The sequence below is a fragment of the Peromyscus californicus genome, unplaced genomic scaffold (genome assembly GCF_007827085.1).
Source record: "Peromyscus californicus insignis strain IS unplaced genomic scaffold, ASM782708v3 Scaffold_2__1_contigs__length_46816999, whole genome shotgun sequence".
NCBI classification, from domain to species: domain Eukaryota; kingdom Metazoa; phylum Chordata; class Mammalia; order Rodentia; family Cricetidae; genus Peromyscus; species Peromyscus californicus.
Genome location: NW_026294540.1, coordinates 24,666,751 through 24,688,902, shown reverse-complemented (window position 1 = coordinate 24,688,902; position 22,152 = coordinate 24,666,751). Strand labels below are relative to the sequence as shown.

Here is a 22,152-nt window from a genome sequence, read left to right as displayed (position 1 = left end):
TCATAGGAGTCCTGTGATTCCTGACACCTGTACTTCGTTTGGCCGATTGGTTTTGTTTTGAGGAAAGGTCTCAATATGTAGCCATAGGAAACTCCCTCTGTAGCCCAGGCTGGCCCTGAACTCACAGAGATCTGCCTGCCTGCCTTTGCCTCCCGAGTGCTGGGACTAAACTCAGGTGCCACCACCGCCCGGCCCCTTTTATTTCATGGCAATTTCTCACTATGTAGCCTAGGGTGGTTTTAAACTTTTTTTGTATGTACGTATGTATGTATGTATGTATGTATGTATTTGTGTGTGTGTGTGTGTGTGTGTGTGTGTGTGCGTGTGTGTGCGCGCGCGCGCCATGGCACATGTGTAGAGGTCAGAGGGCAACTTGATGGAATCTGTTCTCTCCTTCCACCACATGGGACCCGGGGGATCAAAGTCAGGTCATCTGGCTTGGTGGCAAGTGCCTTTACCCACTTGGCCATCTTGCCAGCCAATGAATTTTCAATCATAGGCATGCGCAAAGTGGCATAGAGATCTTACATGTAACATGACTTTCAGCTAGCAGACGATTAACAAACGATGGCCTTTCTCAGCATTATCCACTGTGGGAGCCAGGCTGTGGTTGGTTGAGAGGCTGTGGGAAGGGGGAAGTGGAAACTCAGACGGGGAACTACCTTACACACACACACACACCCCACACACCACCCCCCCCCCCCTCCCGTCACTTGGGCAGAAACTGGAAGAACCAGGATTTGAACTCACACACTCAGCTGCCAGACCCTTGATATTTGCCCTGACCTTGGTGTCAAAGCAGGGCAGGCACCAGGCAAGTGGGTCAGAGGGGCCATTTAGGTGGCCTCAAGGCATCCTTAGGTCTCCAGGGGCCCATCACCTATGGCCTCATTCCTGATCCCTGGTGCTCTGCCCAACCCCCTGGATGGGCGCAAGGGCCTCTCTGGCCCCTCCTTGGCCTGCTGAGGGGAGGAGCTCTTGGAGAGAGGTTTGTGAACTTGTCCCCAGAGATGGTCATTCAAGGTTAATCGTCACTAGGGTGATGTGTTTGTATGGGGAGGCCTGGAAGGAGACCAGGTAGGCGGTGAGGATCTGTAGATTCTTGTTTGCTTGTTTTTATGAAAGGTTCTCAGGTAGCCCAGGCTGGCCTCAAACTCACTATGTTGCTTCAGATGACCTGGAACTCCTGATCCTCTATCAGATCAGCTGGTTTTATGTGTGGAGCTGAAGGTCAACCCCAGGGCTTCAAGCATGCTAGATAACCGTCCTACTTACTAACTGAACTATATTCCTAACTCACCGTGTGTGTCTGCGTGTCCGTGTGTGTTTTGACCTTTTGAGACAGGATCTCATAGCCGGGTGGACTTCCAACTCTCAGGCCCTGGGATTAGTGAGCCACTAAGCCTAACTCTTAGAAAAAATAAAAGTGAATAGTTTTATTTTAGAATAGGGATTCTGTGTGGCCAGACTGGCCTGGAATTTCCTATGATGCCCAGTCTGATGTGAACCCACAATCCTCCTGCCTCAGCCTCCTGAGTACTGCGAATGCAGGCATGTTCATCCGCCATGTCCTGACTCTGTTAACCTTTGACTTAGAGAACCTGGGGCAGGACCTCCCTGGATGGTTTGGAGACTTGTCTGCTACATGACTCTCCCTCTGCTATACCTACCCCAACGAAGGTGTAGCCAGGGACTCAGGGGGATCACCTGGTTACTAACTCCTAGGTTGGTTGATTTAGGATATATGGCTTTAGGAAGGTTGGGGGGAATGTCCCTCCACTCCACCCCCACACATTCAGTAGCCTACAGAAGGTCGGATGGAAGGTAAAATAGAAGTCTGGGTCTAAAAATTCTGTGTGGTAATGCTCTCTTGTAATCCCAGTATTTGGGAAGTCGAGGCAGGAGAATCAGGAATTGAAGGTCATCCTCAGCTACACAGAGAGTTTGAGGCCAGTGTGGGGTGTGTGAAACTCTGTCCTAAAACAATAATAAGGGCTTTAGGACGTAGCTGTGTTAGCAGAGTGGTTGGTTGCCGGTGGCCTTGCATGCAGAAAGCTCTGGGTTCGAGTCCTCCCTGGTGTAGGTGCAAGGCTGTAATCCCAGCACTTGGGAGGTGGAGCCTGGAGGATCAGGTGTTCAAGGCTTTCCTCAGTTTCAGGTGCTGCTTGTTCAGGACCCTAATCAATTTGACCGCAGCCTGGGCTTCACGAGATCCTGAGATAACTATAAATAAATAAAAAAGGCCTGGGTCAGCCTATCCAAGATGGAAACCTGGGGTCCCTCCCTTCCCGACCTTGGACACTTCGGGATAAGAGTGACCAGCAGGGTAAGCCACCCAGGGATCCTCCAGGCGTCCTCTGGGTGACCTTGAAGTATCCTGGTCTCCCCGGGGAGGGGGTTCTAATCCGCGGCTGGGGGACTCTCAAGGCCCCAAGGTTGTGAGTCCTCCCCCACGGTGGCACGGGGCGGGCCGTGCGGGCTAATCCCGTATGTAAATGACAGCCAATGGAGGGTGGTGTTGCGCGGGGCTGGGATTAGGGCCGGGGCGAATGGCTGGCAATCTTACTGGGATTACAGAACAAAGAGAGAACCTCCCAGAGCCCGGGCTCGGCTTCGCGCTCGCTCCGCGCCCCGCCCTCCGCCGCAGCCCGCGCCGGGGGTGGGGGCCCCGCGCAGCCCCCGGCCGGCCGCCCGCACCGCGTCCGCCCTCCTTCCCTCCCTCCCTCCGCTGATCCTGTCCCCCATTCCCGGATTATTAACTCGGCAACCAGAGGCGACTGGATCCACCGAGTCCTGGCCACCGGGCCGGGGCCGGGGCGCCCGGAGCGCTTGGGGATCCTGCAAGGTAAAAAAGGAGAAAGTTTGACGAGGGGTGGGGTGGGAGTGGGGGCTGGGGTGGAGAATGATGGAGAGGGGGTGCTCAGGAGCTCGCCTTGGCCTTGAGCCCCTGTTTTGTACACCCACCCACCCCCCCCTTCCAGTGTGTTGTGTGCATGGGAGGTCCCTTCCCCTCCCCTCCCCCTCCAGGTGTCTCCGTTCTAAGGCCCGCCTTTTGGGGTGTGTGTGCACGTGATCGGGATTATAATTCGAGTTTGGAGGGGGATGGGTTGGGATGGTCAGCTTCTTCCCTCCGGATACCTGCTGGAATCGGGGAAAGCGGGCACCCCTCTTACCCTCACATTCCCTGGAGGTGGAGAGAGTGGCGCCCCACTGGCCTGGAGCCCAGCAGGCCCGGATACAGTTGGGCGAATGAGGTCAGTGGTGCTGCCCTGCCGTGGGAGGTTGGTGGAAGGGGCGTCGGGAAGAGGCTTTAAAGACCTCCTCCCCACCCCCCCCGGCTTTTTTCCCCTCTCCTGTCTCCCAAAGCGCGAGCCGAGTCCGCACACTGTGCCCCAGAGCGGGTGGTTTCTTTTTAGGGGGAGGGGGTCACCCTGGAAAGGGGCTGGCTGGCGTGGTAGGAGCCGGACCTCTTTGGTTGGTTGGGGGTGACGGTAGTGGCAGACTTAGGGTGGCAGTTAAGAGGGGGCACAGAGGGTGCCAAGGAACAAGTTGGGGGAGCCTGGGCTGTGGGTGGTCTCTGAGTTCTTCAAGAGGAGGGGGAGGGGCCAAAGGGTGCTCCGCGGCTCCCCATCCGGAGTTCAAGAAGTGATCTTGATCGTCGTGACACCCCCCGGCCTTGCCGCCAGGCAGGAGCCGAGAGTGCAACCTTTCCCTGGCCTAGGCCCCGGGGGTTGGAAAGCTGGGGGAACGAGGCTCTGAAGAGTTCTTCTGCCCTGTCGGGAGGCTAGTGGAGCTGTAGCTTTGGCATCTGGTCTGGCGACCCGGCATCCCAGGACTAGTAGACTTGAGGTGGCGGTTCCTGGGTCCCCATCCTGGGGAAGTGAAGGAACTCGGGAGCTGGGCTCACCTACGGAGTGTGTGTATCTGGAATGTGGGGTGCGATGGCCGGGCTCCCGCAGCTCTTTAGAGGAGTGGGGATTTACGAGGGGCTTCTCCTCCGGCTCGGAGTGCAGAGGCAGCGTCCGGGGTGCTCAGTGGTCAGTGCGCCGTGTGTGGTGTTCCTCTGTTGTGGTCCTCCAGTCTCTGGCCTTGGGAGGTGCCTTGATCCGTTCATTTATTTTAGCAGCGTCATTCCCAGAGGGAAAGGGCACCGGCATCGATTATTTATTCTATTTGGAGCAAGAGGAAGTGGTAGGAGACTGGTGGCTGGCAGCTGGGAGGGGCTGGGTAGTGAGTGGGGCATCAAAATGGGGTGCCCCTACCGTCCGGTATCTCGACATCGTAAGTCACCTGTTTAGGGCTTCAGGAGTGGGTGAGATTGACTTTGGTCTCTTTAGAGACGCTATTGGCAGACCTAGAAACAGGCCTAGCCTGGAGGTGAGGGGGGGCAGGGGTGTCGGAACCCCCTAGCCTGTTTCTGTGTTATGGAAAGCTCACACTGTATCTCATTCTATAGCCAGTTCTGAGGATGACCTAGAAATTGCCGGTTCCGACTCCAAGGGTCCCAGTGGATCCCAGACAGGGAAACAGGGAAAGGATTGGGTCTATGCATTGGACACAAGAGTTTGGTCTTGGGGACAGTATCTCGAGGGGCATGCCCGACTTATTAAATCATCTAGATTCGGGGGAGAAGGGTCATTTATTTACATACTAATGACATTTTTGTTATCATTTAAGGCAGGCTCCCCGGAGCCCAGCCGGCCCCAGCAGTCTAGTGCCTGGTACTTGGAAATAGTCCGAAAGGCAGACATAATAATAGAGGTCTCGGAGGCAGCTGCTCAGTTGCTGCATGTGCAAAGATCGGGGCGTGTACAGTTGGGTAATAGCTGGGTTGTTGGGGACCCGAGCTGAGCTTCCCTGGTGGGAAGGCTTGGGGTATTCATCGTGGTTTGAGTGTGACCTCGGGACCACAGACAGCATCCCCTGGTTTTCCTCACCTTGGCCCACCTGCGAGGACACCCTGGAAGGGCTCAGGGGATACTTCTGTGGGCCCGGCTAAGGGAGGGTGTGTAATCATGTAGAATTTTCCTCTTTTCTTTCAAACTTCAAGACTTGCCTGGTTACACTTTGTCCCCAGAGCCTACCACATCTGGCCTGGCTTTCTTCCGTCTCTATCTTGCTTAGCTGTTCAAGTGTGTCCCCTTGATTGCACTCGGTGTAAGTGGGGATGGGCTCTTGCTGTTCACTTGTTGAGTGGCTACATGTTGGACTGAACGACTGAAACCCCCTGTTAATTTTCTCTTTGTGTGTGTGTGTGTGTGTGTGTGTGTGTGTGTGTGTGTGTGTGTGTGTGTACTCATGCTGTGAAGCAGTAGGCTAATTAGGTAGTTACTTTATAGCTCAGGCTGACCTGTAACTCAGGACAATCCTCCTCCTTCAGTCTCCCAAATGCTGGGATCACAGGCATGTCCTAGTGTTTTTCTAGGACATCCTGGTTCCCAAGGGACACCCTGTCAAGTTATTCCAACCTATGTATTCCCCCAAACACAGACCTGGCACTGTGTTCTCCAGTCTGATCCTTTCTGCATCTCTCTCTGGGTTCAGTGTGCGTGTGTGTGTGCGCGCGCGCGCGCGTGTGTGTGTGTGTGTGTGTGTGTGTGTGTGTGTGTGTGCGCGCGCGCGCGGCAAGCGGCCAGTGACACAAGCCAGGTTCTTTGGGACAAGCCAGCTGCCTGGAGCCTGCAGAAACCTTGACAGACTCTTGAAAAGCAAGATTTGTGGGGGTTAATTCAGAAGCCCCAGGGGACAGAGCAGGATCCCCACCTCACACTGAGTTGGTTTTGTGTTTATTTTATTGATTGACTTACTATTTAAAACAGGGTCTCACTATGTAGCCCAGGTTGTCCTTGAACTCATGATCTTCCTGCTTCAGCCCTCCCAAGTATTAGGATTGCCGGCACCACGCTTGGCGTGGCTCGGGGTGCTCGAAGGCACTCCTGGATGAGGAGAGGTGGAGACATGGACCCTTCAGAGAGCAGAGAAGTCCCAGCAGAGACTTACAGTGGAGGCGAGGGGGCTGGAAGAAGATGGATTTCTGGCCTTAGGAGTGGAATAGCATAGAGGAGCGGGGGAGCCCTTGGTCAGCACGCCTGTCTGTGGTCTAACAACCCCGATGGGAGCTGGGGAAATAGGTAGAGTGCTTGGCACCTGATCCTGAGGATGTACGTCAATCCTAGCACCCATATAAAGAGCCAGACATGGTTGTGATCATTTGTTAATACAGTACTGGGGACAAGGGGACAAATGGACCCCTGGGGCTTGCTGGCCAGCCCATCTATCTAGCCTATTTGGTGAGTGTCAGGTCCCAGCGATAGGCCTGGTCTTAAAACAACACAACGAGGTAGTTGAAAGTAATGGTACAGGCATTTGGGGAGGTGGAGGCAGGTGGATGGATCTCTGTGAGTTCGAGGCCTGCCAAGTCTACATATGAGTTCCAGGCCAGCTGGGGTACGTCGTATTGAGACCCTGTCTCAAAAACAAAACAAGGTGGGCGACCCTCCAGAGGATCAGCCTACCCCCCTTCTGCGTGTGCTTGTATATACACACACACTAGAGTGTTGCAGGATATTTGATCACACTGTGAACCCCCAGAGATTGCGTGCCTTACTGGAAAAACCTGTTTCGAGTTGTGGTGTGGCTCAGCCCTAGCACACACCTGTAATCCAAGAGTTTTCTGCTTGAATGTTAACAACCAGGATTAAGTCGGCCATAGGTCGGGAGGTGGAGCCAGCAACCCGTTGACAGGAAGTGAACGTAGGATTATTAAGGAAAAAAACCATAGAGAGTAAGGGGGAGTCAGGAGGATGGACAGAGATGCGCAGGAAGTAGAAGGGAGGGCCATGGAGTTTGAGAGACATGTTTGAGATGGTAGGAGAGAGGAGAGGCTTATGGGATGTCGGAGGAGGAGGAGGAAGGTCAGCTGGGTGCTGTCTCTGCCTCTCTGAGCTAGCAGGCTCTCACCCCAGCATCTGGCTCCCGATCCTTTGTTGTTAAAATTGAACGATTGAGATTTTGTTAAAAACAACACTAAATAAAGAACAGAAAACTAATGTGACCCTGACTCTACCTCCCCATGGGCAGATCGTCGTGGCTGGCTTGAAGTCTTCCTTCTTTCTAATCTTCCTGTTTTGATGGTCACTTAGGTTCAGCGGCTTCTTGAGGGTGCACAGGGTGGTGGGAAGCTGGGCAGCCTGGGTTCTCTGGCAGTTCACCCCCCCCCCCGCCTTGCCCTCTGACCCAAGAGGGACCTTTGCAGCCGCACCTACCTTGGGTCATCTCTCTAGAAGGACCTAGCTGGCGCGGGCTGTGATTGGATGCCTTGTCAGTTTCAGACGCAGTGCCCCAGGGGATGGTTATGGACAGGAAGAGGCTCCGAGCGCCGACTCGGTGGAGACGAGCTTTCCTTCGGTGGATGGACTTTATCCATCTATGGGTGTGGGATGATCCATGGAATGTTCTGGACAGGGAGTGTGTAGGACTCTCATTCCAGACACCTTTCTTCTTGACCCTGAGTGGAGAGCCTGGGTGACCTGGAGCTATTTGCAGGCTCACCTGTCTGCCTCCTTCAGGACCACCTGCTGCTGAAGTCTAGATTTAGCTAATAGAAATAAGGGCGGCTGGTTAAATTTGGACTGCCGCAGATAAGTTAGAGATGACGCAGTTCAACCAACGACTACTGTTCATTTATAGAGCACCCTGAACCGGAGCTCTTGGGGTTTATCTGCTAGCCTTATAGTTCTGTCTTGCAGGGGACTGAGGGGATGGGGGCAGAGGAGGGAGGGCCTTGGGGTCAGGGCTCACCTTAAGGGACAGAGCAAGTTGGCCTGATGTATAGTTCTCTTAACTTTTTTTGTGTGTGGGTGATGTGTGTATACATGTGTGTATACATGTGTGTATGTATATGTGAGTGTGTGTGTTTTTTTACCTTGGTTTTGTTTGTTTAGATTTGTTTTATTTTTAATTGTGTGTGTATGTGTGTGTGTGTGTGTGTGTGTGTGTGTGCACATGCTTGTGTTGGCATATGGAAGCCAGAGGTGGCTGATCTCCTGGAGCTGGAGTTACAGGTGGCTATGAGCCTCCTGATATGGGTGCTGGGAGCCAGACTGGGGTCCTCTGCAAGGACAGTCCACGCTCTGACCCACTAAGCCATTTCTGCAACCTCTCCGCCTTGAGTTTTGAGAAAGGGTCTCTCATTGGCCTAGAGCTTGCCATGTAAGCTTGGCTGACTATCCAGAGACAACCCCCACCCCCACCCCCTGCTCAGGGATCTGCCTATATCTGCCTCTCCAGTGCTGGGATTACAGGCGCTACCACGCCCAGCTTTAATTATCGTTGTGTGTGTATCACGTGCATGTGCACCAAGGTACATAGTTCAGAGGATAGTTTTCAGGAATTGGTTCTGTCTTTCCACTACATGGGTCCTGGGGACTGAACGCAGGCCGGTCAGGTTTGGTGGTTCTCACCTTAACCACTGAGCCATCTCACTGCCGCTTTGATTTTCTCTATGGATTCTGGGGATGTTTGTGCTGCAAGCAGTTTACCAACTAAACCATCTGCCCAGCTCCCCTTCTTTTAACTTTTTTTTTTTAAGGTTTATTTTTATATGCGTTGGTGTTTTGCCTGCGTGTCTGTCTGTATGAGGGTGTCAGATCCCCTGGAACTGGAGTTACAGACAGTTGTGAGCTGCCATGTGGGTGCTGGGAATTGAACCCGGGTCCTCTGGAAGAGCAGCCAGTGCTCTGAACCCCTGAATCATCTCTCAGCCCCACTTCTTTTAACTTTAAAAAAAAATAGGATTTATTCTAAAAAATTTTTATTGTGTGTGTGTGTCTGTACGTACATGCATGTGTGCATGCCATAGCATGCATGTAGAGGTGAGAGGAGAAGGGTGTGTGTGTGTGTGTGTGTGTGTGTGTGTGTGTGTGTGTGTGTGTACCACAGCATGCATGTGGAGGACAGAGGAGAAGGATCAGTGTGTGTGTATGTGTGTGTGTGTGTGTGTGTGTGTGTGCGCACGTGCATGCATACCACAGCATGTATGTGGAGGTCAGAGGTCAGGTTCCCTCCTCCCACCATGTGGGTTATAAGATTGAATTTGGTTGGACATCAGCCTAGTGGCAAATGCTTTACCCAGAGTCATCACGCCTGGTGTCTTGAAGTTCTTTATTTGTTTGTTTTTCTAGACAGGGTTTCTCTGTGTAACAACTCTGGCTGTCCTGGAACTTGCTCTGTAGACCAGGCTGGCCTCGAACCACTGCCTGGTTTGTCTTTGACTTCTTTAGTGGAGTTTATACTTTATTTCACTGGGGCCTAAGGTCCCCTATCTGCAGAGAGGTCTGGGTGGCATGAAGACTTAGGGTTCTCAGATTCCAAGTACGAGAACCTCTTTGTTTTGGGGTCTATTTTTGGGAGGCAGAAGCAGGCAGATCTCTGTGAGTTCAAGGCCCAGACTGGTCTACGTCATGAGATCTAGGTCAGCCAGGCCTACAAAGTGAGACCCTGTCTTAATTTGTAAAGCCGTCTGGGCAGTGGTGGCACACACTTAATCCCCGCACTCGGGAGGCAGAGCCAGGCGGATCTCTGTGAGTTCGAGGCCAGCCTGGTCTACAAAGCGAGTTCCAGGACAGGCACCAAAGCTACACAGAGAAACCCTGTCTCGAAAAACCAAAAAAAAAAAAAAAAAAAAAAAATGTGAGTCGGCATTTCTTCCTATGCTGGTCACAGGCTGGGGAGAAGGGCTGCCAAAAGCGGGGGGAGGGACACGATGACGATGACACATGAAATGAACACGTGTCTCGGCCTATTTACTGTGGCTATAACTGAATGCTGCTGGCTGGGTAAGAGCTCATAGGTGGAGATTTATGGTTCTTAGGGTACAAGATTAAGGAGCCCACACCTGGTGAGGATTCATTTATTTATTTGAACTTTTTGGAGACAGGGTATGTATGTATCACTGTTTAGCTCTGTCTAGCCAGGAGCTTGCTGTGTAGACCAGGCTAGCACTGAACTCACAGAGCTCTGTCCACCTCTGTCTCCCAAGTGCTGTGATTCACCACACCCCACTGGGAGGACCACCATGACGGTGTTGAGGTGTTGAGGGTCATACGGAACACGTTGCTAGCTTGAGTCTCTCTTCATCCTTAAAAAAGTTTTTATTTATTGATTATTATTATTTTATTTTTTGTGTATGAGTGTTTTGCACTCATGTTTATCTGTGTATTAACTGCATGCCCGGTGCCCAGGGAGTTCAGAAGAGGGCATCAGATCCCCTGGAACTGGAGTTTCAGACGGTTTCAAGCCATCATGTAGGTGCCGGGAATCGAACCCTGGTCCTCTAGTGCAAGGTCTCGTGCTTACCACGGTGCCATCTTTCTAACCCCAAGATTTCATTTTTTAGTTATTATGTGTATACGTGTTTGAGTGTGGGTTTGTGCGCATGTGCGGAGGTGCCTGTGGCGGTCAGAAGAGGCATCAGAGCCCCTGGAGCTGGTGTTAAGGGAGTTGTGAGCTGCCGGACGGACGTGGGTGCTGGGAACCAAACTCAGGTCCTGTGCAAGAGCAGTGAGTGCTTTTAACCACTGCGCTCTCTGCCTTTACCAATGACGACATGGTGACTTCATCCTCGTGACCTCATCTAACTAACTCAGTGCTTCCTTTGGGTCCTATCTCCTACCCTCTTCAATGAGGGTAAATTAATCCTTGCTCTCTCTTTCTCTCTCTCTCTTTCCTTCCTTTTTCTTTCTTTGAGACAGGGTTTCTCCATGTAGCCCTGGCTGTTCTGGAACTCACTCTGTAGAACCGGCTAGCCTCGTCAACTATGTGGACAATTTGCTTCTTATAAAGTGTAGATAAGACTGGAGAGATGGCTCAGTGGTTAGACACTCTCTCTCTCTCTCTCTCTCTCTCTCTCTCTCTCTCTCTCTCTCTCTCTCTCTCTCTCTCTGTCCAAGCCTGATGACCTGAATTTAAACCTTGGGACCCACACTGTGGAAAGGAGAGAACCGACTCCTGCAAGTTGCCCTCTGACCTCCACATATGTGCCATGGTACATGCATGCCCAACACATACATTCTACACAAACACACACACACACACACACACACACACACACCAACAATAACAATAAAAACCATTTAAAATGTAGGTAGTGCTTCTGATCTTTTCGTTGGCAGAACGACCCTGAGGGGGAGTCGGGTTGCGTGCTGTGGCATTGACCTGTAATTTGGAAGACCGAGGCAGGAAGATTACGAGTTTGAGACCAAGCCTGGGCTACATATCAAAACTGTCTCCAAAACCAAACAACCCTTTGGGATTGTGGCTGGAGAGACGGCTCGGCTGTTAAAAGCGCTTGCTGCTCTTGCAGAGGACCTGGGTCTGGTTCTCCGTCAACTCACAAACACCTGAAACTCTAGTCCCGGGTCTCTGGTGCTCTTTTCTGGCCTCTTGCACACACGGGATGCACATCAACTCGTGTTAGCACATACACATTTAATAAATAAATAAATATTAAATTTTAAAAAAGGATTGAAAATAAGGGGCGTCTTCATTTTTCCATCCATCTGCTGGCCATTCCGCCAGCCAATGGGAAACGTGCAGCACACTTGCCCTTAGTTAATCTCTGGAGAGCACCTATGAGAGCCTCCCACCAACCACGGCTGTGTATATTCTGGCTGGCTGGCCGGAGGACAGCTGGTGACAAGCCTGTGCCATCACAGGTCTGTTTTGGCGCACATGCCAACGTGATCCCACCTTTACCCGAGCAAGAGACAGTCCTTCCGTCTCTGTCCCATCGTCAGCCCCCATCCCTGACAGTTCCCGATCAGTGTTCCGTCTCTAATCTTACGCTTCTAGAGTGTCACATAGATGGGATGACAGAGAATGTGGCCTTGGAGACTGGCTTCTTCCACTCAGGACTGCCCTTGGCGTAGCGCGGACCAGGAGTAACTCCTTTTGGATCTCTTCCTTCTCAACCCCATTGAGCCAATGGCCTTGCATTTGCTAGGCAGGCACTTTGCTGCTTACTCACACCCCAGTGCCTCCCTGGGGGATTCTAGGCCAGTACTCCACTGCTGAGCCAGGCCCCCTGCACCTCACTGGGGGATTCTAGGCAGGTACTCCATTGCTGAGCCATGGCTCCTGCACCTCAGAGGGAGATTCTAGATAGGCATTGTACAACACAGCTAAATCAGTAATCTCTCTATTTGAGACAGGGTTGGCCTAGGACTCATTTTGTAGAATAAGTCTCAAACTCTGAGATCCTCCTGCATCGGTCACCCAAATCCTGGGATTATGGGCATTCCACACCAGGCCTGGCTCCTGTCAGTCACTTGGATAGGACACTGTGTTGTGGTTGTGCCACAAACACACACACACATCCCTTGCTACATCTCAGGGGCAATCCAGGCATTCCCAAAAAACTCGTGTGCTCAGTTTGGAACTATCCAAAATGGGGGAGCCTGTTCCTCTTTTTACAGGAGCACCTTCCCTGCCCCCTTTGGGAGCTGACCCTGGGCCAGGAATGCACCCACCTCCAGTCTCAGGAGCTGGAATTTCATCCGGCGTTTCTGGTGACTCACACAGCGAGCCCCTGAGATGAAATTACACCTTCCTGCCGCTGCCGCCGCTGCCCTTAGGGCCTCTAGTCCTGGATCCTCCGCAGCCCAGGTGGGCTCTGGAACAATCTATGCTGTAGGGCCAGGAGAGCTAGGGTTTGGGATGGTGCCAGGCAGGGGAGCCGTCTGCTGAGTGATGTCATGTCCATCTCTTATGTTTCCCTTGCTCTGGGAGTCAGCTGGGGGTTGGAGGGTCCCCGGTTATGTGTCAACAGCTGTAGCCGCGTTGTGTGGTGTGGAAATTCCAAGTTTCTTTTGTGGGTAGGGAAGCAGGATGGGTAGGCCCTCACATGTGGCCCTCACAGCCGTGACTTATGTGAGACAGAGCAGAGCTGTATTGCTTTGGGAGGGGGTCTGTCTGTCTGTCATCTGTCTTTGTATGATGGCCTCCCCCCTTCTCTCCTCTTCCTTCCCCTTTCTTGAGACAGGATCTCAGGTTGTTCTCTAACTCAGTATTTAGCCAAGGATGACCTTGAACTTCTTACCCTCCTGCCTCCACGTCTCAAGTGCTGGGATTACAGACTTGGATCCCCATGCCTAGTTTATGACGTGCTGGGAATTGAAGGGTGTTTTGTGTGTGCCAGGCAGGCACTCTACCACTGAGCCCCGTCTCTATTTTTTTTTTGTTTTTTCGAGACAGGGTTTCTCTGTGTAGCTTTGCGCCTCTCCTGGAACTCACTTGGTAGCCCAGGCTGGCCTCGAACTCACAGAGATCCACCTGGTTCTGCCTCCCGAGTGCTGGGATTAAAGGCGTGCGCCACCACCGCCCGGCTTCTATTTTTTTTTTAACTATTTATTTATTAATAGTGTGCATGCATGTGCCATGGCGCACATTTGGAGATCTGCAATTTGCAGGACTCTGTTCTGTCTGTGTGGATTCTGGGGGTCAAACGGGTTGTCAGGTGTGGTGGCACGTGCCCTTACCCGCCATCTTGCTTGCCCTTTTGAGTTTTTTGAGATGACATCTTGCTATATAGAGCTCAGGTTGGTCTTGAACTCTTCTTGGTCCTTCGGTCTCAGCTTCCTGAGAGCTGGGGGTCACAAGCGTACACTACCACTCCTGGCTCAGATGTGGGGTTTTTTTTTTGGTGGGTTTTCTTTCTTCTCATATTCTTCCTTTTTTCCTCCCTCCCTCCCTCCCTCCCTCTCCTCCTTATTGTGGCTAAAACCCAGAACCTCATACGTGCTAGGCAAAGCTTTCTGCAATTAAGCTACCACCCCAGCCATGAGCTTGGAGGTTTAATACCTTTGTGTGTGTGTGTATGGTTATCCTAGCCTTCCCCTGACAAGTTTTGCCAACCTCAGCACCCTACCCCCACCCCATGACTTCCCTGCATCCATCCCTCCCATGTCTTCTGAAGTCCATAATGGTTGGACCCTTGGGGCCAGCACTCAGTGAGAGACTCTAGGAAACTCTGGCCCAGTCGCTGGTGCGGCTGGGACCTGGGATACTCCCAGGTGGCCCATCAGTAGAGCAGAACCCCTGCCAGCCCACCCATCTCCAGGGTGGTCCTGGCGGCTTCTGGGGGGTTCTTGTGACTGGGCCAGGTTGGTCTCTTGTGTTTATCTAGGAGCTGGTTTTTCAGGAATAACTGCTTCTAGCAACAAGGCCCAGGCTGGGGGTGAGTGAGGCCCTGCAAGGGAGGTGACTCCCCTCTTCCCTCATGCACCCCGGCTTCCAGGTGCCAACACAGCACCCGAAAGAAACGCCCGCCCTGCTCCCAGGCAGGTGGGCAAACCGCATCCTCCTCTTTGATCCAGATCCATTGCCCGCCCACCCAGGGCCAGCCACAGCCTGAGACTCTGGTCTCAGCATCTCCCAGCTGAAATGCTCTTTGGTCTTCCTGAGTGAGAGGCCATGGCACCGCCTCAGGGCATCCCTAGCTCACAGTGGAGTGCAGTGCAAACATCAGGGCCTTTGAAGCCAGGCAGGAGTGGGTTCCAGTTCCAGCTTGACCACTGACCTGCCAAGTAGCCTCAGGCACGTGACTTCGTCTCTCTGAGCATTATGGGAATAAAGAAGAACCTTAGGGGGAAATATTTCTTGTGTGTATGTATGGTGCACATGTGGAGTGGATTTGGGGGACATTTCTCTCCTACCATGTGGATCCCAGGGATTGAACTTGGGCCATCAGGCTTGGCAGCAAGCGCCTTTACCTGCTGAGCCTACCCCACCTCTCTCTCTCTCTCTCTCTCTCTCTCTTTTGAAACAGGGTTTCTCTGTGTAGCTTTGCACCTTTCCTGGATCTCGCTCTGTAGACCAGGCTGGCCTCGAACTCACAGAGATCCGCCTGCCTCTGCTTCCCGAGTGCTGGGATTAAAGGTGTGCGCCACCACCGCCCGGCTCCCACCTCTCTTTTTGAGACAGGGTCTTATGTTAGCCCCTGATGGCCTTCAACTCAATGCATAGGTGAGGATGACTTTGAATTTCTGTTTCTTTTTCTTTCTTTTTTTCTTTTTGTTTTTTCAAGACAGGCTTTCTCTGTGTAGCCATGGCTGTCCTGGAACTTGCTCTGTAGACCAGGCTGGCCTTGAACTCAGAGAACCTCCTGCCTCTGCCTTCTGAGTACTACGATTAAAGGTGTGTGCCACCACGCCCGGCTATAAAGAATGTTTTTACATTACTGGTCTGTTTCCTGGGCCCAGGAACTGCTTGCAGGTCTCAGCTTGGAAGACCTTTTTTTGTGGCGAGTGTCCTTGATCCTCTCCGCTTCTCCAAGCTTGTGTTATGAGTCCCTCCTCTGAGTCCTGCCGCTGGAGCCTTGAGGCCCAGCCACAAACGAGAGACCTGCCCTTCTGTGTTGTGTTCAGGACTGTCTTCAGTTTCCAGCAAAGTCAGTCTGGACGCAACTAGTCTAGTTTACAGTCACATCCCTGAGCACCGTACCTCATACTTAGGAGGATCCAGGACATACTTGCAAAGGGACGTAGATGCCAGCCCTGGATCACAAGTTGAAGGCAAGTCTGCACAACTCAGTGAGACCCTGGGTCAAAAAATAAAGTAAGCTGGGTATGGTGGCATGCACTTTTAGTCCTAGTACTTGGGAAGCAAAGGCAGGTGGAGCTCAGAGTTCCAGACCAGCCTGGTCTGCATAAAGAACTTCAGGGCAGCCAGGGCTTCATAGTGAGACTCTATCTCAAACAAAATACAAACAAACAAACAAAAAAAGGAAGTAAAGCTAGACATGGGTGGTGAACACCTGGAACCCTAGCAATCAGGATGTGGAAGCAGGAGAATCAGGAGTTCAAGGTCAGCCTCAGTTGTATAGCAAGTTCAAAGCCAGCCTGGGCTACTTGAGATCCTTTTCATGCCCCTGAGCCCCCTGTAGTTACTGCAGGAGGTTGGGCGACTACTTGATGGTTTTGAATCTCCTGGAAGGCTGTGGGTCTAATCCTGGCAAGCAGGATCTAGACTGGCCAGGGCATGATCTAAAACACCCACTGGAGGAAAAGAAAACAGGCAGCTGTAATGCCTGGGAGAGCTTGGTTGTGGTCCATGGTGGGGAGAGACACTGGGTTTCACTCTTCAGAACCCCTGGTCTTCCCTGGAGGAACTCTTAAGTCTCCTTATGTCCATGTGAGCCCCAGAGAACACAGTGTTTACAGTTTGATAGTTGGGGTTCTAACAACCAAGACAAGCTTCCTCCAGGAGGGACCTCAGGAGACTCTGATAATGGGGGCAGATGGGGGTCTCTCAGATGTTGCCCCATCCTGGGATGGATGCACGCAGTCTTGGACATGCAAGCTCTGGGTTTGATTCTGTTTGACCTTAAACTCAGGATCCTCCCCTACCTTGATCCCCCAAAGGAGGAATCATGGGTATGAGTCACACACCCAGCTGCCTGGGGTTTATTCTGGTGTAGGTGTTATGTCTCCAGTTGATGGGCTGGCTGCATCTATCCTCTTAAGGTTCCCAGGAGCTCTGAAGACTTCTGAGCATAGGTAGGAGGATGAAAGGTGAGCAGGGCAGCAAGTCAGAGGGCAGGGGTGTGCGTGGCTCAGCGGTAGAGCACCTGCCTAGAATCCCCCAGTGAGGGGCTGGGGTTGTAGCTCAGTGGTAGAACACCTGCCTAGAATCCCCCAGTGAGGGGCTGGGGTGTGGCTCAGTGGTAGAGCACCTGCCTAGAATCCCCCAGTGAGGGGCTGGGGTGTGGCTCAGTGGTAGAGCCCCTGCCTAGAATCCCCCAGTGAGGGGCTGGGGTGTGGTTCAACTGGGAGAGTGCTTGTATACCGTGCACGAGGTCCTGGGTTCTCTCCGCAGCATCGCATAACCTGGGCATGGTGGTGCATGCCTATAACCCCAGCGCTTGGGGAAAGGCGGCTAGAAAAATCAGAAGTTCAAGGTCAACCTCCGTTACAAAGGGAGTTTGAACTCAGTCTAGGCTACACAAGACTCTGTTTTCAGAAAATAAAAACTTAATCTCTTCTCTTCTGACCTAGGAATTGTAGCCAGCTCACAAGGCGTGGATTTCTATCCAGTTAATCAGAGTTACACAGCATTAGGTAGATGAAGGTGGGCTGGTGTGGGCCCGAGACCGGCGTCAGGGAGGGCTGCTGTGGTATCCATAAAGAGAACCTTTTCACATGATTCGGTCTAGGGGGTAGAGGGAGATTAGATGGGATAGGAGCTGGAGAGCGATCGGGTAGAGGCAGGGGCGGGGGTCAGCAGGACACGGGGTTGGGGGGGCGGGTGTGTGTGTGTCGAATGACTACAGAGATTGTTGTCAAGGGGATTTGGATCGTGGAAGAGAACAGACTGAGGGAGAAGAGGTTGTCGTCCGTCCTGCTGCGGCGGAGGAGGAGGCCACGAGAGCCCTCAGATAACTAACTCATAGTTTAAGTTCTGTTTGCAGATAGGGAAACTGAGGCCGTGGTGGGTAGGTGCCTAGACGATGCCTAGATTCCCGTGTGAAGTTGGAGTGTCCTGATTTGCCCAGAACAGCCTTTCCTGGGGCTCTGCTCTCACCCTATTGGTTCAGAGGGTAGAGGGCAGCCGGCAGTGGGAGGGGCAGCCGGCTCAGAAGGGAGAGTTCTCACCCCCCCACACCCCCTATCCCCCACCCCACACCCAGCCAGCGCCCAGGGTTAGATCATCCCGGAGCCTTTGGCTGTTTTCCATTCAGCCTTCATTTCCCGACATGAAAGGACCTGATGCTCCTTCACCTCCTCTATCTTCTCAGAAGGCGTGTTTACGTCTGGCAGTGGGGGTCTCCAGAGACACCATCCGGGGCCTCCCACCACAGCCTCGCCTCTGGGGCTGGCACTGCCCCAGCTCTGCCTTCTTCTCTGCACGGCATCCTGACATCCATCTTGTCCTGGAATAAATGCATTGGTATACTGGTGTGGAGAAGCATGCGTCTGCCGCTGGGAGCCAGGGGCCCCTGGGCTCCCAACTGAAGGATAGATAGGCTTACATGTCCCACTCCGTGTCCCCCTGTGTGTAGCAGAGGGCAGAGGCGACAGGGAGAGTTGATGTCAGAGCGATGGGGGGCGGGGCTTCCCTTGGTAATCACAGTAACCAGCGCTCAGGGTTGCCTAGCCTGATGTCAGCCGCTGTCCACGTGGCCTTCCCCAGAGCCACACCCCAGCCCCTCATTGTGGGATTTTAGACAGGTTCTCTATAGCTGAGCCATGCCCCTAGCCCCTCACTGGGGGATGCTAGGTAATTGCTGGTGTCTGCAGGAGGGTTTTATGTGCCAGTGTTGGCACCCTCGGTTTCCTAGTCTGCCAACTGTTCAGTCACCCAGATCCAACCATTTAAGTTGTGTTATGATGACCCCATAAGAGTATCTGGCCTAGGCCGGGCGGTGGTGGCGCACGCCTTTAATCCCAGCACTCGGGAGGCAGAGCCAGGCGGATCTCTGTGAGTTCGAGGCCAGCCTGGGCTACCAAGTGAGTCCCAGGAAAGGCGCAAAGCTACACAGAGAAACCCTGTCTCGAAAAACCAAAAAAAAAAAAAAAAAAAAAAAAGAGTATCTGGCCTAGAGCTGGGCCTGCAGGTCCATTGATAGGGTGCTTGTCTTACATGCAGGGAACCTGGATTCCATTCCCAGCACTACATGAGCCAGCTGTGGTATCATACACCCGTGATCCCAGCCCTGGTAAGGGGGAGGCGGGAGGATCAGGAATTCAAGGTCATCTTTAGCTGCATCAAAAGTTGGGGGAGCTAGCCGGGCAGCGGTGTTGCACGCTTTTAATCCCAGCACCCAGGAGGCGGAGCCAGGCGGATCTCTGTGAGTTCGAGGCCAGCCTGGTCTACAGAACAGGCACCAAAACAACACAGAGAAACCCTGTCTCGAAAAACAAAAAACAAACAAACAAACAAAAAGTTAGGGGGCCAACCTGGGCTCCTTAAAGCCCTGTCTCAAACAAGCAAACGAAGTTAACTGACGTAGTGCCCTCAACGTGCGTCTTAGTTTGATGATGCGTACCTTGGGTGTGCACATAACACAGGCATTGGCCAACAGTGCTTTTCTCCCAGTGTTTTGTGGTTGCTCCTGAGTGTGTGACTGCTTATAGAGCACCTGTTGTATACCAGACACTGTCGTTGGCCTCCTCTGTCAGCGGTGGACAGGACCCAAAGGGAGGTGGGTGGGGCCACCACCTCCCACTATATCAAGCTTTTGGGTCTGACCCCCACACTGGCTTCCTACCAGATGGAACATACCAGAAACTGGCCATAGGGCGGGGATCCTTTATTGTCCTTTGAGACGGTCATCTGAGTTCCTAACCAGTGTCTGGGCCCGTGGAAAGGGTGTGGAGTCTGGGTGTCCCACTGTGTGTGGATCTTCAACTCCGTGTGTATGAGGGGTTGGGAAGCATGATCCTGGAGTAGTGCGTGTGTTCATTCAATCTGCTTTCCTTCCTAAAGAAGGAAGCTAATTGGAGCCCATTCTGTGTCTCTTTCTTTTCTTTTTTTCCTGGAACTCACTCTGTAGTCCAGGCTGGCCTCAAATTTACAGAGATCTACCTCCCTCTGCCTCCTGAGTGCTGGGATTAAAGGCATGTGCCACCACTGCCCAGCCCTTTATTTTTTTTTTATTTTTTATTTTTTTGGTTTTTTCGAGACAGGGTTTCTCTGTGTAGCTTTGCACCTTTCCTGAAACTCACTTGGTAGCCCAGGCTGGCCTCGAACTCACAGAGATCCGCCTGGCTCTGCCTCCCGAGTGCTGGGATTAAAGGCGTGCGCCACCACCGCCCGACTTTATTTTTTTTTTTTTTTAATTAAAAAATTTTTTTTATATGCATTGGTGTTTGACCTGCATGTATGTCTGTTATGAGGGAGTCAGATCCACTGGAACTTGAATTACAGACAGTTGTGAGCTGCCATGTGGATGGTGCTGGGAATTGAACCCATGTCCTCTGGAAGAGCAGCTGAGCCGTCTTCCCAGCTCTCTGTGTCCCTTTCTTACCAGACTTCCCCAGCCTCCACTTTCCACTCCATCAGCTTCTCAACCCCCCGCCACCACCACCCCGCCGCCACCACCCCTCACCCCGCTTGGTGTCCTTCCTGACTTTTGACCTGCCCTCCCCCTAGGGTGTCCAATGACCAGTCTTCTTCAACCTCCCTAATTCCACCTTCCCTGTCCGTTCGTCTCTCTCCTTTGTCTCTGTGGCTTGCTCTTCCTCCTCTGGTCATCTACCTGAGGTCTTCACTGTACCCCACCTGTCTGTCTCTCGGGTCCTGAGGTCTTCACTGTACCCCACCTGTCTCTCGGGTCCTGAGGTCTTCACTGTACCCCACCTGTCTGTCTCTCGGGTCCTGAGGTCGTCTTCACTGTACCCCACCTGTCTCTCGGGTCCTGAGGTCGTCTTCACTGTACCCCACCTGTCTCTCAGGTCTTGTCTCTCCAGTCCAGGGACCCAGCCCCACAGCCCCTTAACCTACATGGGCCTTGGGCAGCCTTCACCCAGAGAGGCTCAGCTCCTTTTTTTCTTCCTTTCCCAGGGTATCGGCATCCATGTGAACATCTGAGTTGGACGTCGGGGATTAGTCTCGATGGCTCCTCCTCAGGACTCTGTGTCCCCAAATCACTGCTTTGATATTTTCCTGTCTGCTGTAGGCTGGGCATAATCCCCATTTCTCAAACTCCAGCCTTGACTCCCCCTACCCGGTGGGGGTGGGGGTGGGGGCAGCTTTACATCTGCCATAACCCTCACCCTTCGGGCACCGCACCTGCTTTGAGCCCTTCTATGTGTGTGACTCCTGTTGCCTTGAACGTCCCCGGTCCCAGGGCCTTAAGGCCCGTCGTGGTGCCTTCCCCCACCACTTCCTGCTCTCCTCTCCTCAGCCCTGCAACCCTGATCCCCACCTCACCCACTTGCCCAGCCTCCAGCCAAGGCCACTGTCCTGCTCAGCCCTGACCGCGACACGTGGGCGGCCCAGGCTGGCGGCTGGGTTTCCTGGGCATCCAGTCATTTGGCAAGCCTTCAAAGTCTGCTCGGCTCTGTGGCCCGGGAGGTGGGTACTTTGGGCTGGGGTGGGGCAGGCGTCCCCCTTGATGACTGCATTGCTGAGGTCAGCTCTGGCATCACCTCCTTTGGGGAGCCACTCCCCCCACCCCCACCCCCACCTGTTGCCTCCCGTCATTTTGTGCTGCTTGTTTGTCCCTAGTTTTACCTTTTGAGGGTACCTGTTTGTTTTGATTTTTGTTTTATTTTCGAGGTAAGGTCTTACGTAGCTCAGGCTGGCTTCAGGCAGGCCCGGTTTGTGTATTATTGCTGGTGATGGAGTCCAGGGCTTTGTGGATGCTGGGAAGTAGTCTGCCAGCTGAGCTATTATATTCCTACTCCGTATCTCTGCCTCCGATATAAGGGACAAATGTTGCTGGTGCACTCCGGTAATCCCAGGATTGGGGAAACTGAGGCAGGAAAATCAAGAGTTCAAAGTCATCCTCAGCTACATAGCAACTTTGTGGCCAGCCCGGAACGACGTGAGATGTTACAGCTGGGGTTCAGTTTGGTAGAGTGCTTGCCCCCGGTCCCATCTTTTGCACTCCATAAGTTAGTGTGGCGACACATGACTGTACTCTTGCATTTGTGGGGTTGAAGTGGGAGGGCCAGGATTCAGGGTCATCTTCAGCTACCTCTAGAATTAGAGGTCAGCCTGGGCTGATTGAGTCCCTGCCTAAAAAAAAAAAAAAAAAAAACCCAAACAAACAATTACACACAAACAAACAAAACAAAACAAAACTGGTTGTAATTCCAGTGGTCTATTTTCTTGTCATCAAATATCCCTTCCCAACTTGAAGCTAAGTATACCGGGGTGGTGTGTGTGTCATGTCCCTGTGTGTGTGACCAGTCCCATCTGTGTGTGTGTGTGTGTGTGTGTGTGTGTGTGTGTGTGTGTGTGTCTGTGTCTGTGTCTGTGTCTCTGTGTGCACTTTGGTGGGAGTTCGAAGAGACTGTGGCTGTGACAGAAGTCCTGTATCTGGGCACCTGGGCAGATGTCCCCTCTGCCAGGCTAGGGGCTTGTCCCATCCCCCAGCCGGAGGCTGCCCTGTGGGGAACTGTAACCCGCCCCAGGAGAGGCCCCTGCTGC

General features: G+C 52.8%; 1 protein-coding gene across 2 annotated transcripts in view; it reads left to right on the top strand.

Annotated features, from left to right (window-relative positions):
* The first annotated feature begins 2,634 nt into the window (after positions 1–2,634).
* Positions 2,635–22,152, top strand: part of Gtf2ird1 (GTF2I repeat domain containing 1) — a 97,413-nt gene continuing 77,895 nt past the window's right edge. Inside the window, exon 1 of one of the 2 annotated variants that reach the window (XM_052753925.1) lies at positions 2,635–2,845. The gene's annotated coding sequence lies outside the window, so the exon portion shown is untranslated. Of the gene's footprint in view, positions 2,846–3,085; positions 3,255–22,152 lie in introns of those variants that run through there. The other variant, XM_052753926.1, reaches the window with a different exon arrangement.